The sequence below is a fragment of the Typopeltis vanoorti genome, chromosome 13, assembly GCF_054136105.1.
Source record: "Typopeltis vanoorti isolate ZY-2024b chromosome 13, IOZ_Tvanoo_1.0, whole genome shotgun sequence".
In the NCBI taxonomy this organism is placed as follows: Eukaryota; Metazoa; Arthropoda; class Arachnida; order Uropygi; family Thelyphonidae; genus Typopeltis; species Typopeltis vanoorti.
Genome location: NC_143561.1, coordinates 121,537,069 through 121,553,838, shown reverse-complemented (window position 1 = coordinate 121,553,838; position 16,770 = coordinate 121,537,069). Strand labels below are relative to the sequence as shown.

At 38.1% G+C, this 16,770-nt stretch overlaps 1 protein-coding gene across 1 annotated transcript in view; it reads left to right on the top strand.

Annotated features, from left to right (window-relative positions):
- The window catches only part of Col4a1 (Collagen type IV alpha 1), a 903,940-nt gene that overhangs the window by 787,676 nt on the left and 99,494 nt on the right, over positions 1 to 16,770 (top strand). The gene's annotated exons all lie outside the window — the stretch shown is intronic.

Here is a 16,770-nt window from a genome sequence, read left to right as displayed (position 1 = left end):
GTATCTTACCACTGGTCTACCTGGTTTCCAATTAATGAGTTCTTGTTGGTTATTCCCTTTGTCTATCTATTATCAGACATTCTCATCACATGCCCTGCCTATCACCATTTATTGCCTCTTATTACAAGTGCAATGTCCATTACCTTTGTTTGATCATTCTTTTTATTTAATTAAGTTATTCCAAAAATGGCTTTTTCATGTTTTCAGGTGTTGTTTTCAGTTTCTGTTTTTGAGTCAGGCTCCAGGTTTCACTACCGTAGGTCACTGTTGGATTAGATAATTTATCGAACTTTCTTTTTAAGTTCGATAAATTATCTTTAAATGTATCTATAATGGTTAAAATCTTTCTCCCTGTTGTTAGTCTAGCTGAAATTTCAATCTCTCTTTGATTTATTTCTGTTCTTTTCATATGATAAGAAGTACTCTAACATGCAAGGATAAGGAAGTGGTGTGCCACTGTATAAGGCACTGGTCAAACCACACTTCGACTGTTGTACTCATCTCTGGACCCTCTCCAATGTCTCCACATCATGTTGAAAACCAGATGACCAGATCTGAGTACAACAGTCGAAGTGTGGTTTGACCAGTGCCTTATACAGTGGCACACCACTTCCTTATCCTTGCATGTTAGAGTACTTCTTATCATAGCAGCACTATGATGTGCAACCTTTGCAATACTAGCAACATGTCCTCTAAACTTCAGTCTACCGTCAACCATCAGTTCCAAATCTCTAATCTAATCCACTTCCTGCAGGTATGGCACCATTGATATAGTACACAGCCTTATATTTCTGCACTCCAAAATGCAACACCTTGCACTTATTGTTTTTAAAACTACTACCCCACTCTTTTGTCCAAGTAAAAAGCCTATTCAAATCTTCCTGAAGGGAATTAACATCAGCAGTGTTACTTATAATTCTTTTCCACTTTGCATCATCAGCAAACAACTGATGATCCCCAGTCAGTCCACATGATATATCATTTACAAACAAGTTTAGCAGCAGGAGCCCAAGAGCAGAATTCTGGGGAATGTCACTGGTTGCTGCACTCCACTGCTCCATCATACACAACCTGCTGGTATTGTACAGAGAGTGAATCACCAATTCATCTAACCAATATACTATCTATTCTCATCCCCTGCAGCTTATACACCAATTTCAAGACCAAATCTCTCTTCTCGAACTTACTCATACTCCAAACCTTTCCTGGCATATCACTATGATAATCATATCACTTCTATAGCAATCAACAGCTTTCAAAAAATGTGGCATCCTTTTTCCAGTCAAGACGGTACTTCTCTGTTGAACAATTATTTACTCTATATAAATCCCAAAACTAACTGACACTGGAATACTGCTGTCGTGTATGGGGTAGTGCACCTAAGACCTCCCTAAAAATTCTTTTTTTTTTTGCTCTTCAGTTTTAAAAGGTCAGTCTGATTAATAAATAACACTTCTCTTACAAATTCTTCTCAACCACTTTTCCATAGAAGATTAGTTTCTGCATTATGTCCCTTCTACAAATATTTCCATGACCATTGTTCAATAGAACTAACATCCATTGTGCTTCCTATTTCTGCCAGATTTATAGGAACTCATGCTACAGCTTCTCAACATCCTTTTATATTCAAATTGCACATATTGCTGTCAGTCATCTTGCATTCCTTCCAACTCAATTCTATGCTCTCTATTCTCACTCATGAAGCATTTCCAAATGCCTAAAATGACTAAAACAGTTCAAGAAAAATATCAACAGAATACTCTATTCCTGAGCCTTCCCTCACATGGCATCTATTTGCTATAGGCTATTCTACCTTTTGTGTATCATATTTAAAAAAAAAAAAAAAGAAAGAAAGAAAGAAAGAAACATATCATTTGGTAATCTATCAAATGCTTTTGTAAAATCCAAGAATTTCACTGTATATCATTCTCCCTTAACTAACGCACTTGTTACTTTATCATAAAATGCAAGTAAACTGCTTAAACAAAACCTATCCTTTACAAATCTATGATCATGATCATAAAGAATCCTATGTCCATCAACCCAATCTTGTATTCTATTCCTAACCAATCTGTCCAACACCTTGATTGAATACAACTGCAGTTTATACAAACTTGTCTATAATTGGAATCGTCTGATGATGAACTTCTGAAATTATTACGACCACTTAATCAAATATCAGCATTTATTTTATTTCGGACATCTAATAACATATTCCTACACTTTCAGCTCATGACAGTATGATTTAATTGATTTTGTGTTTTGCATTCTGGCGACACCTATTATTATTATTATCCCAGGACTCATTTATGAGGTCCTTTTGGCATACATATGGTGCTTTAAACAGGTGCCCATCATATGGTGCTTTAAACACACTCAAATACTCTGCAGGCACCACCCTCTCAGGCAAGGCATTCCAATCAGTCACAACCTGCATGCAATAAACCTGCTTCTCACTCCCATACTCACACCCTCCTTATACATTATGACCTCTTATTCTCCCCCGATCTCCCACACTTTTCTATAAAACCTCTCCAACATTGATCCTATAACAACCCCTTTCTAACTTGTAGGTCTTTATCATATCGCCCCTCTTCCTCCTGTCCACTGGACTCCGTAAATTGCATCTTCTCAACCTTTCCTCATATTCAACATTCCAGAAATCAGAAACTACCTTAGTCAATCACCTCTGGACCCTTTCCAACATCTCTTCATCCTTTTGAAAACCAGGTGACCAAATTGGTGCACATTAGTTCATGTGTGGCCTAATCAGAGACTTATACAATGGAACAAGAATCTCCATACTTCTACACATCAGTGTCATCCGCATCATTCCCAGAAGTCTTTGTGTTGTTCTCACAATTTTGGCAATGTGTCCCCTAAATTTCAGATCCTTTTCCAATATTACCCCAAGATCTCTTATTTCCTCCACCTCCAACAATATATCCCCACCAAATGTAAATTCTACATCCCATCTTTGTTTCCCAAATTTTAAAACCTTACATTTTGTAACATTGAACTTGCATCCCCATTCCCATGCTTATTCACTGAATCTATTCGAGTCTTCTTGTAAGGCCACATCTTCTCTACTCTTCATAATTCATCCGAACTTTGCATCATCTGTAAACATCAATGGCCCTAAAACAGACCTCTGAGGCACACACACCAGTAGTGACTTTCCTTTTCCAGGATATTGCTCCCCCCATACACAACTTGCTGATACCTATCAGGTAGCCAGTCTCCAATCCAATGCACTGATTTAATATCCAGCCCCCATCTACTCTAGTTTGACTATCAATTTATCATGTGGTAATTGATCAAAAGCCTTTGCAAAATCTAAGTATACTACTGTGTATCCTTCTTCTCTGTCCATTCAATCTGGTAACCTTATTGTAATAAGTAGATTATTAAAATATGAATTCGCTTTAGCAGTTCCATGATGTACATCAAAGATAATACCATTGTTGTGAACCAATTCTGGATTCTAGTTCTCACCAACTTCTCTAGCAACACCACAACACCTGATGCACAGATTTGATGCTTTAGTTCTATCACTTTCCTTATGAAGATTCACAATCTTGCCCTGCTTCCACTGCTTTGAAACTTGAACCAGTGCAAGACTCATTAACATCAAAAAATATGTTAAAGCAGATCCCACAGCCTTATTAACATCACGTTTGCTCAATTCGCCATATACCTCTTGCTCACTTACAGTCAGTCTCTCCTTCCTGTCATCAACTGCTCTGAAACTCTCCATGATGTCACATTCACAAGAATGAAAGACCATTATGAACTGCTCATTGAGTATCTTCATTATATCTTCTACAGCAATTGTTCTTAAACCATTTTCTCTAATCAGTGTCACCCTTCTATAATCATTCTTTTTTTCTTTTTTTTTTTTTACTGGCTACATATTTGAAAGAACACCCTAGGATTCGTTTTGGCTTCATTACCTAATTGCTGCTCATCGGAGGCATAGTGAGGCTATGGCCAATGTGGCCCCGGCTATAGGTGCTAAAATTGAGATTTTTATATTCAAATTTTCTGGTCATAGGCGCCAAAATTGCTATAGGCGCCAACAGCGCAATTTTCTTTCCTGACCATAGGCATCAAAATTCCTCACGACGTCTCTGCTGCTCATACTACCCTTACTAACCAACTTACTAACCTTATGCTGCTTCCATATTGCCTTTTTCCATGTATAGCATGCTTAATCTCTTCATCCATTTCATGCCTACCTTATTTAACCTACTGACCCTTGTAATTCATTTAGGCGCTTCTACCAGATAGTTCCTGAATATTCCCCAAGCTGCATTGATTTCTTTTTCAGCTAACTCCTCATCCCATGCTACATCCACAAGCTGTTTCTTGAGCTATTCATAATCACCAGCCTTGTAGTTCCACATATACCCTTTTCTCACAGAGGTCCTTACACTGCTGGCCACCACCCAGGTAATTACTTCATGGTCAGTCTCACCAACTGGAGGGTGATTTAACACCTCAATTATAATTACATCCTATGATGAGATGATGAAATTCAAGATCTCAATCCTTGTGTGCCCTCTTTTACATACTGTCTGATGTAGTTATCCCTCAAAAACTCAAGAAACTCATTTTCTTTACTTCCAGTTGCTATCTCATCATCCCAGTCTATATTGCCATAATTAAAATCATCCATAATTATCACCCTTTTCTTATTTGTTTTGCCAATTTGATTATACATTTCATAGGTGTTACCATCCACATTACCAGGTCTATAACAACAACTGACTAAGTATTTCATTTTATTCACCTCTATCTCACACCATTACCTTTGATTACCTTGATGAACTCTTGTTTCACTCAGGATTTCTCCATGAGTGTAGCTCACAAAGATGCCTCCAACGATCTCGATCTTCAGCCTCTCTCTTCCATGTTATACCCATAGATTTCATTAGTGGATCTTCCCATCTTGTAGTTGGTCTTCCTGCTTTTCTCTTTATTCTTGGTTGCCAGTTGAGTATTCTATATGTCCATCTGTTATCCCTGAGTCTGGCAATGTGACCTGCCCATCTCATTTTGCTTTCATATACTGCAGTTACCACATCTTTTATGCTTGATCTCTTTCTTAGTTCCGTATTTCTAACATGTTCCATTTTGCTGATTTTACAAATCTTGCATTCTATCATGCTGAGTTATTCTGAGAATTTCTTCTTCTTTTCTTTTCTTGTTGTGTTCCATGTTTCTGATCCATATATGAGTGATGGAAGAATGTCACTAATAAATAGTTTTGCCTTTGCAGAGATGTCAAGATTTGGATCAGTAAGGGTTTCTTTTAGTCTGTTGAATGATAGCCATGCAGCTTTCTTTCTTTTTGTTAGTTTTTCAGATAAATCATTATTCATTTTTATTGTTTGTCCTAAGTAATTGTAGGAGTCAACCCATTCTATAGGGATGCCATCAATACATAGGTGACTGTCACTTGTGTAGATGTTTTTGATCCATTTTGTTTTTTCTAGATTCATTTCTAAGCCTATCTTACTGCTGTTTGTGTATACTTTTTCACCCATTTCTTCTAGGTCTTTTGGGTTGTGGGATAACAGTAATAGATCATCGGCAAACATAAGAATTTGTAGTTTTTCACCATCTATCCTTATTCCTCTGTTTAGGTCTATTTTTTTCAGAAGGTATTCTAAACTGCTGGTAAATAGATTTGGGGAGATTACATCACCTTGACGGATCCCTCTCTTTATACCTGTATTTATAGGTTGATCAAATAGAGTTATTTGTGTGGTCTGATTTTTGTTAATTCTTTTATCATGTGGATGTAAGTAGGTTCCACATTTATTTCCAGTAAGGCACTGATGACTGCATTGTGGAAATGGATGGTATTTCACCACGTATTTTGAGAGAATGTGCTAGGGAACTAACAATGCCTTTGACCTGGCATTTCAATGAAAGTCTGGCTGCAGGAAAGGTGCCCATGGAATGGAAGGAAGGTAAGATAGTGCCATTGCATAAGGGCAGTAGCAGACTGGAAGTGTCTAATTATAGGCCAGTTTGTGTGTCATCAGTAGTTAGTAAGATCTTGGAGAAAGTAGTGAAGGACCGTATACAGCACTGGGCAGATGAGGGTAATGTTATCTGTGAGAGTCAACATGGATTTGTGAAGGGGCGCTCTTGTTGTAGCAATATGCTAGTCTTTTATGATAAAGTTACAAGAGCATTAGATGAGGGAAAGGCATATACTGCCATTTTCTTAGACTTAGCGAAGGCATTTGACAGGGTGCCACACGTTAAGCTGATATTTAGTTTGCAGCACATGGGTCTGGATGTCAGATTGGTCAACTGGATTCAGGATTGGCTGTCCGATAGGTATTAGAGAGTTGTGTATGGTGGGGCAGTTTCAAGGAAGCAGAGGGTTACAAGTGGGGTCCCACAGGGCTCAGTACTGGGACCTATATTGTTTAACCTTTATATCAATGACATTGTCAGTGGATTGCAAGGGGATATTCAGTTGTTTGCAGATGATGCGAAACTGGGAAAGATTATTAGTAATGGTGCAGATGCGGCAGCCCTGCAAGAGGATTTGAATAAGCTAGATTGATGGGCAAATGAATGGGGATTCAGTTTAATGCAGCAAAATGTAAGGTCTTGAGGTTTGGGAAACATCGATGGGACACTGCATACTCAATGGGAGGAGTTATACTGGAGAAAGTAGGGGAGACAAAGATCTGGGGTTGATGATTGATAGAAACCTGAAATTGAGGGGATATCTTGCAAAGGTGGTGAAGGTAACACAGAGGATTGCTGCAATAATGAGAAGGACGCTGACCTGCAGAGATAAAACAGTTATCATTCCGTTGTAAAAGACCCTGATCGGACACACTTGGACTATTGTTCTCAGATTTGGTCCCCAGGATTTGAAAAGGATAAATTAACTGTGAAAAGGGTACAAAGGTGGATAACAAAGATGGTTTCAGGACTGTACAATGATAGTTATGAGGATCGGCTGAGGGAATGTGGACTGCAAAGTTTGGTGGATAGAAGAAGGAGAGGTGATATGATTGAGAATTTTAAACTGTTAAGAGGTGGTTACAGGGTTGGCACTGGGGAGTTCTTTCGCTTGGTTGTATAGCGGGAAGGAGTGATGACAAGAGGCCATCCCTGGAAGTTACAAAAGGATACTGTGAGCAAGAGGGTGAGGAGTGGTTTCTTTACATGGAGGATGGTTGAACCATGGAATGCATTGCCTGATAGAGTGGTGAGAGCGAGAACGGTCAATGAGTTCAAGGAGTGGTATGATAGACTTTGTGTTTCTTGGGGGGGGGGGACCTCCCCTCGATGAGTCTTGATAGACTTTGTGTTTCTTAGGAAGGACCTCCCATGATGAGTCTTTTAACTCCTTGGAAGAATGAATAATAATAATAATAATAAAGAGGAAACATAGAGGGATTCGGTATTCTCTGCATTTTTCTGTTAGTTGTGAAATTACCTGGATATGATCTATTGTGGAGAAGTCTCTTCTGAATCCTGCCTGCTCTCTACTGGAGTTGTCTTCAAGAGTGTTTTGGATTCTGTTCAGTATTACTCTGTTCATGATTTTATATATGTGCGAGAGTAGACAGATTGGACGATAGTTTTTTATGTCCTCCTTATTCCCTTTTTTGAATAGAAGTATGGTCTTCCATTCCTCTGGAATCTTTCTTTCTTTGAAGTACCACATGAATCTGGCAGCCAACGCTTTGAAAATAATTGTTCCACCTTGTTGGATTTCTTCAGCCTTAACATGATCAAGTCGTGAGGTTTTGCCTTTATTCATTTTCTTAAGGGCATGTTCTATTTCTTCTGGAAGTACATCTGGTATATTACTTGGTTTTGGAATAATAGATTCTGAACCTTGCATAGAAATCATTATAAAAATTCTGGACAATTCTTTTTTTTGTATTAGTTTTTTTTTTTTTTGATCCTGGAAAGCAGATGGAATTGTCTGTTTAAAATTTAAGTGTTTCTCTATTTTTTTCAGGCTGGTTTTTGCCTGCACTGCTTCTCTTAGTTTTTGTATCCTGAAAGCTTTGTAGTCTTCTGGAATTCTTTACCTTAGTAACTTACGAATAATTTTGCATTCTAGAAAATTTTCTTCAGATTTCTTCAGTTCTTTTCTCTTTTTCAGTAGTTCCATAGTTTGAGGTCAGAGTCATTCTCCTTTCTTTTGTTTCACAGGAATTTCTGATTTTTTATTGTACTCGTTGAATTTATTAATAAAATCAATATAGTCATCATTTATGTAATAGTTCTTAATAGTCCATTCAGTCACTTCTATATACTTCCTGAACTTGTGGTAGTCTATTTGTTTGGGTTGTCTTTTGTGGTTTGATGTTGACCTGATATGTTGTTCTTTTTTGTGGTCTATTCTTATAATGGCTCTGAGGAGGCTGTGGTCAGAATCTATGTTAAAGTGTGTTTTGCCTATTGTACCATACTGCCTCTAAACCACTTGTACTATTTCCCTCTTGCATCTCTACTTTGTATGGACATAACTCTTTCTCTATCATCAATAGCACCCCTCCCTCCATTTTTTTTTTTTTTTACACTTTCTATCCTCACAAAACACATCATACCCTTCCTTCTCTATTCCTGTCAGGATGATATCTTCATCCAACCATGTCTCAATTATTCCAACAATTTTTGGGTGAGCAGACTCAATGAATGCAACCATTTAATTTGCCTTGTTTTTTACACTTCTAGCATTTGTATACAACAAAGAAAGAAACCTCATGGGCTTATCTGGGATACCTAGGTTACTTTGTGTGTTCTATTTTGTATGGACAATTGTACCATACAAAATATGTCAAATTATGATTATCATATAGCTCCACCAATAGTTTACCATTTACATTTTTCTCTCCCAAGCTGTGCTTATCCATTCTATTCTCCAGCCTTTCATTATTTGTATTAACTTTAGTCATCCATAAGGAGCCAACTGTCTTTATCATGTGTTCATCATAAAAGTCTCGTTGAGTAAATCTGAAAACTTATTTTTCTTCAAAAGATGAATTCTCAGAGCATAGCAGTGGACAACTGTTAGCTTTAATACCTCTCCTTCAACTCATTCCTTGTCAGGGAACTCACAACTACCTCTCACTATTCAATCCATTCATTCACTACTCTTCAAGCAAAAATCTACTATGACACTTCCTTTACAAACCACACTATCACACATCTTCCAGGGATTACCCATTCTTCTCTCCATATTCATTGTGTATTGAAAAATAAATTTGATTCTTGTCAATCTTATAGAACTCTTTTAGTGATTTATAAGTTTTCATCATATCTCTTCTCTCCTGCCTGTCAGTTAATCTATGCAACCCACACACTCTTAATCTATCCTCATAAGGAGCATTCCACAGACCTCTCACCTTCTTAGTCATTACTACCTCCTGATTCCCAAGACACCCAGGTGACAAATACACGCACATTAGTCAAAGTGTAGCTGCCTTATCCTTATTGGAGATACTAATTTAGTCTGTAATTCATTGCATTAATCTTAGCGACACCCTTGTATAATGGAATTTATCTTACTTTCTTTCCACCCTTTTGGAAGGAGAGAGAGCAAGACAGTTCCATGTGTTAAAACTGAAGTTGAACAGCCAAGTCAGAAGCATTGTTAAATCATTTGCACATTTCTTCAGCACCTGTGGTAATATTTATTCAGTTGAACTGCCATATTTGAGTCAAGCTCGTGTAACTCATCCACCTCTAATCTTTCATCCAATCCCATGTCCTGGCTTCTAGAAATCTAATAGGTCTGCCCATATATATATCTTATTAAAGTGAATACTTAACAAATCAGCAATTTCTTTATCCTGTCACCCACATTTACAAAGATAATTTTTCTTTTTGCTTGCTTCCAACAACTATCTCTAATCCAGAGTATTTTAATAATAAGGTGCGACACCTTCTGGCAACTTGTATAAGAAAATATGATTTCTGCATTACTTCAACCTTAGTATCACCTCTGGGTCTGGTTCCCACTGATGAGACCTCAATTAAGGTCAAAACCGGTCTGGGTGGTGACCTTCCCATAATGCATAGCATTATACATACCCATAAGGATATGTGCTTTGAATTATGGGATACTAAGGCAAGTGATGTGAAGTCATTAGCTTCTATATATGAGTTGCCCTGTCCTGATTATATTTCAGGTGCAAACTTTATTTGCTTACACTTGGATAAAGGATTAAACCAAGTATATATATAATTTCTTGGTATCTTTAATTTATATCTTTGCTATATGCCTCCTAAATTTTAATTTCCTATCCACTGACGCTCCCAAGCCTCGGGCTTCATCAACTTCCTGGAGTACAGTTCCACCAATGTGGTATACAGCTGGTAATCTTTTCTTCCCAAAATGCATAACCTAACACTTTGCCACATTAAACTGACATCTTCTCATTTTCCTGGTCTATCAATCTATCCAAATCATCTTGCAATATTTTGATATCATCTGTATTAACTATTGCTCTACCCAACTTTGCATCATCAGCAAATAACTGAACAGCTCCTCTCAGATCCTTTCTTATATCATTAATGAACAAATTAAACAGTAGCAGTCCAAGAAGAGAACCCTGTGGCACACCACTAGTCACAGGCCTTCTTTTGGACCCTACTCCTGAATAAACTACTCTGATATCTCTCCATCAACTACACTATATCCATCCCATGTGCTGGAGTTTACTGATTAAAATTCCATGTAGTATCCTGTCAAAGGCTTTTGCAAAATCTAGCAGTATTACTGTAAACCCATTACCTTTATCCAACTCAGCTGTCACTGTATTATAAAATGTGAGCAAGTACTGAGGCATGACCTACCCATCACAAAATCATGTTGCCTTCCATACAGTATCTCATTTCCATCTATCCATTCCTGTATTTTGCTCTTGACCAACTTCTCCAATACTTTGATAACAACTCCTGATATGCTGATTTGTCAGTTCCTCTCAGATCCTTTCTTATATCGTTAATGAACAAATTAAAAAGTAGCAGTCCAAGAAGAGAACCCTGTGGCACACCACTATTCACAGGCCTTCTTTTGGAACCCACTCCTGAATAAAGTACTCTGATATCTCTCCATCAACTACCCTATATCCATCCCATGTGCTGGAGTTTACTGATTAAAATTCCATGTTTTGCAAAAGCCTTTGACAATAAAACCTGTCAAAGGCTTTTGCAAAATCTAGCAGTATTACTGTAAACCCATTACCTTTATCCAACTCAACTGTCACTGTATTATAAAATGTGAGCAAGTTACTGAGGCATGACCTACCCATCACAAAATCATGTTGCCTTCCATACAGTATCTCATTTCCATCTATCCATTCCTGTATTTTGCTCTTGACCAACTTCTCCAATACTTCGACAACAACTCCTGATATGCTGATTTGTCAGTAATTTGCTACATCAGTCTTGGAGCCTTCTTTTTGCATTGGAACTATTTTCCTCTCTTTCCACCCTCTTGGACTAACGCAGTGCTGAGACTTAGATTAAACAATATGGTCAAGGGTACTGACAATTCCCTTGCCGCTTCACATAAAACTCGAGCTGGTATACCACCCAATCCCACAGCTGTATTCACATTAAGTTTCTGTAATATGCTATGAACCTCCATTTCATTTACCTTGGTTCCCATATAAGCCTTTGCCTCTCATTCCTGTGATGTTACCACCTGGATGATATACTCTTGTGGAGTGTTCACTTAGTAATGCTACTATTTTGACTGCTTCAGTTACCGCCCTTGGCATTCATTAAAATTATTTTACCATAAACATTCTTTCTTTTGCTTGCAGTATATTGAAGGCACTGTTTGGGATTATCTTTAGCCTGCATTACTAATTTCCTTTCATACTCTGCTTTTGCTCTTACCACATTTAGTTACCATTATGGCCTGTGCTTTATACTGTTCATGAAAAAACCTGCTTCTCACTCCCCTACTCACACTCTCTTTATGCAGTTTCCAAGGATGACCTCTGGTTCTTCCTGATCTCCCATTGTTTTCTGTAGAACCTCTCCAACATTGATCCTATAACAATCCCTTACTAACTTGTAGGTCTCTATCATATCTCCCCCTCTTCCTCCTGTCCACCAGACTCTGCAAATTGCATCTTCTCAATCTTTCCTCATACTCAACATTCCAGAGGTTAGAAACTAACTTAGTCAGTTGCCTCTAGACCCTTTCCAACATCTCATCATCCTTCTAGCACAACAGTCTGTGTGTGGCCTAATCAAAGCCTTATACAATGGAACAAAATCTCCCTACTTCTACAAGTCAGTGTCCTCCACATCATTCCCAGAATTCTTTGTGTGTCCTCACAATTTTGGCAATATGTCCCCTAAATTTCAGATCCTTATCCACTATCACCACAAGATCTCTTATTTCCTCTGCCTCCAGCAATATATCTCCACCAAGCATAAATTCTACATCCTATCTTTGTTTCCCAAATTTTAAAACCTTATATTTTGCAACATTTAATTTGTATCCCCATTCCCATGCCCATTCACTCAATCTATTCAAGTCTTCTTGTAATGCTACATCTTCTCTATTCATAGCTTGTCCCAACTTTGCATCATCTGCAAACCACTAAATATCCCCATCCAAATCTTTGCTGATATCATTAGCATACAGGTTAAACAGTAATGGACCTAAAACAGACCCCTGAGGCACACCACTAGTGACTATCCTTTTCCTGGATATCGGTCCCCCATACACAGCTTGTTGATACCTATCAGATAGCCAGTCTTCAATCCAGTGCACTAATCTAATATCCAACTTCATCTCCTCTAGTTTGACTATCAACTTATCATGCGGTAATCTATCAAAAGCCTTTGCGAAATCTAAGTATATTACTGTGTATCCTTCTCTTCTGTTCAAGGAAGTAGTCACCTTATTGCAATGAGTAAGTAGATTACTAAAACATGATCTCCCTTTAGCAAATCCATGCTGTCCAGCAAATATAATACCATTGTTGTCAACCCAATTCTGGATCCTAGTTCTCACAAGCTTCTCCATCAACTTAACCACAACACCTGACACACAGATAGGACTATAGTTTGATGCTCGAGTTTTATCACCTCCCTTATGAAGTGGCACAATCTTGCCCTCCTTCCACCCCTTAGGAACTTGACCCAGTGCAAGACTCATATTAAAAAAATATGTCAAGACAGATGTCATTTCCCTGGCACATTCCTTTAGAATACCTGGTGATATATTATCAAGTCCCACAGCCTTCTTCAAGTCCCACTTCATATCTATCTCCATATGATCTGATTTGCGTAACACATGTTGCATGCGGTGTCTTTTGAAATGCCTTTACAAAATCTCATCTCATCTCATCTTCTTTATACCCTCTTTTACCTTGTGGTGTCGAGGGTCCATTGATCATCGGACCTCAATCCGTTTACAGGATAAGGTGGTCAGCCCTATGCCCCGGTATATCCTATGGCCTGTAGTGTTAAGTTCTCAAGACCAGTTTGCCTGCTTTGCAGGATAAAAAACCCCAGAATAAACTGGGGAAAAAACCCTGCTGTCCACGCCCAAGACTGGCTAACTTGACCATGGCTTAGGAAGATCCTTCAGCTCCTCACGTCACCGACGGAATCGAACCTAGGACACTCCTTCCCCAGGCATATGGTTGCGAAGCGCATAGCCACTAGGCTAACCGCGCAGACCTTTACAAAATCTAGCATTATTATATTCGTATTTAACATCTAACCGCCATGGAGTCAAGGGACCCCGCTGCAGAAGGTTGTATGTTCTCATTCAAAGAAATTTCCAAACTATGTCTTAAACCCATTTACAATTTATGCACTCACCACACATTTAGGCAATGCATTCCACTCATTCATCTGGAGTATACATATACAAAGACAAGCTATATTACATTTAATGATTTGATCAACCATGCAAAGGTCCTGCTTTTCACTCCCATGATCACACTCTTCTTATACAGATTCCAGTTGTTCATCCTTGTCCTCTTCCAATCTATGAAAAATCCCACCCACATTAATCTGGTAACAACCAGATTAATGTGGGTACGATTTTTCTCAGTCATATCCCCTCTTATTCTTCTCTTCACGAGACTCTGTAAAGTTCCATTCCCTCAATCTCTCCTTATCCAATATTTCATAGACCTGACACTTAGTGAACATTCTTTGGACCTTCTCCAATTTATTCTCATCCCCTTGAAAACCAGGTAACCAGATCTGTTCATAGTAGTCCATATGCAGCTTGATCAAAGCTTTATGCAAGGAAACCATAACCTCTTTGCATCTCTGCATGTCAGTGTTCTCATTATTGCAATAATCTGTTGAGATGTTCTTACAATTTTAGCAATGTGACACCTAAACTTGTGTTCTCATTATTGCCATAATCTGTTGAGATGTTCTTACAATTTTAGCAATGTGACACCTAAACTTCAAGTCTCTGTTCACCATCACTCTCAGATCTCCTCCATCTTCTATAAAATTTCTCTATTAATTGTGTACTCTTACCTACCAAAATGCAAGGTCTTGCCCTTGCATTTTGCAACATTAAATTTATAGCTACACTGATGTTTCCACTCACAAAGCTTATTGAGATCCTCTGCAAGGCCAAAATATCTGCTCTACTCCTCGTAGTTCTACCCAAATTTTCATCATCAGCAAACAGCTGCACATCTCCAGATAAGCCAGCTCCAATGTCATTAACGTCCAAATTACAAGATCCCTGTGTCACTCCACTAGTGACCTTTCTCTTTTGTGATACCACTCTCTCATACATAACCTGCTGATATCTGACAGCCCTTCAGCTATCCAACTCACTAGTCTGTGATCTAATTCCATCTGTTTCAATTTAACTACCAGCTTGTCATGTAGTAGTCTATCAAGGCCTTTGAAAAATCCAAGTATATCACTGTATATGCATCTCCTTTATCCAGTGAATTTCTCTCCTTGCTGTAAGCAGATTGCTAAAGCATGACCTCCCCTTAACAAACCCATGCTGACCATCATAAAGAATACTGCTATGTATTAGCAGCCCATTTCTGAATCCTTGCCTTCACCAACTTCTATAAGACCTTAACAACAACTCCAGATATATAAATTGGCCTATAATTTGCAACTTAAGTCTTATCCCACCTGAGATTAGCTCTGCTAACGCATTCCTGGATGCTGACAATGTCAAGTTCTTTCCTAATATCCTCGTTTTTAATATGATATTGCCATTGATGCCATCGTTCATTCCTCTAATCTTTCTCAGGACTCTCATATCTGCAGTCTTTGGTCAAGTGTTTTACTTCTGACCCAGCTCTCAGATCCATAAGTTAAAACTGGTTTGAACACTGTCTTGTATATAGATAATTTAGTGTTCCGAATAATTTCTCTCTTATTCCATATGAATTTACTCAATTGACTTCCCACCATACCAGCTTTGCTGATTCTGTTGTCTATTTCTATATTTAATTTACCATCTTCACTAAAAATCATGCCTAAGTAGCTGAAATGTTTTACTTGTTCCACAGGTTCTTCATTCACAAAACAGTTGACATTTTCAATGATTCTGCCTATTTTCATTGTCTTTGTCTTTTTATTGCTGACCTTCATACCATATCTATTGCAAAAGCTATTCAATTTAGTCAGAGAATCTTGCAGACTTGTAGCAGATTTATTTAGAAGTATAACATCATCCGCATAAAGCAAAGAGCTGACATTAACATCTCCAATTTTGATATCATGTTTAATACCACTTTCCTTCATAATGTGATCCATATAGATAATGAATAACAGAGGGGATAATGTACATCCTTGTCTGACACCAGATTTAACATTAAACCATCTTGCTGTACTTCCTTCAATTCTAACTGCTGACTTACAACTCAAATAAAGACTAAGTATTGCTTGATATAATGCCCCATTGACACCATATAACTGCAGCGTATTGAATAGCTTCTCTCTTGGCACCTTATCATATGCCTTTTCCAAATCGACAAAACTTAAATACAGATCTTTATTATATTCCCATGCTTTCTCGACTATTTGTCGTAAAGTGAAGATCTGATCCTGACAGACTCTGTTTGGCCTGAATCCAGCTTGTTCTTCACCAAGCTTTTCTTCCACAATTCTTCTCAACCGTTTCTCAAGTATACTTGCATAGATCTTGCCAGGAACACTCAGTAGGAAAATAAAATACCTCTGTAATTCTCACATTCAGTTTTATTTCCCTTTTTATATATGGGTACTATGAGAGGTCTACTCCAATCATCGGGAATTCGTCCCTCTGTCCAGGCTTTCTGAACTATGCAGTGCAGCCACAGTAAACTCTTATACCACCATACTTCAGCATTTCTGGTCGAATATCATCTACTCCTGCTGCCTTTCCACATTTCAAGCCTTTGATGGCTTTTTCTACTTCAAATATGGATATGTATTCATGCCTGCATGCTTGGTCAGTGTTTTTTACCACTGTGCTGTCATCACTGCTTGTTTCATTTAGCAGTTTTTCAAAGTAATTACTCCATACTTCAAGGATATCTTTTTCTCCAGTTTTCATGTCACCTTTATCATCTCTAACTCCTTTTACAGTACTCTTTCCTCCATTCCTAAGCTTCTTCAACAACCTCCAGAATATTTTGCCACCTTCTTGATGGTCACCTAAACAGAATGGGCGAGGAAAGATTAGCAAAACAAATGTTCTCTGCCAGGTTGGCAGCAAAACGACCCAGAGGAAGACCAAGATATAGGTGGATTGATATGGTACAA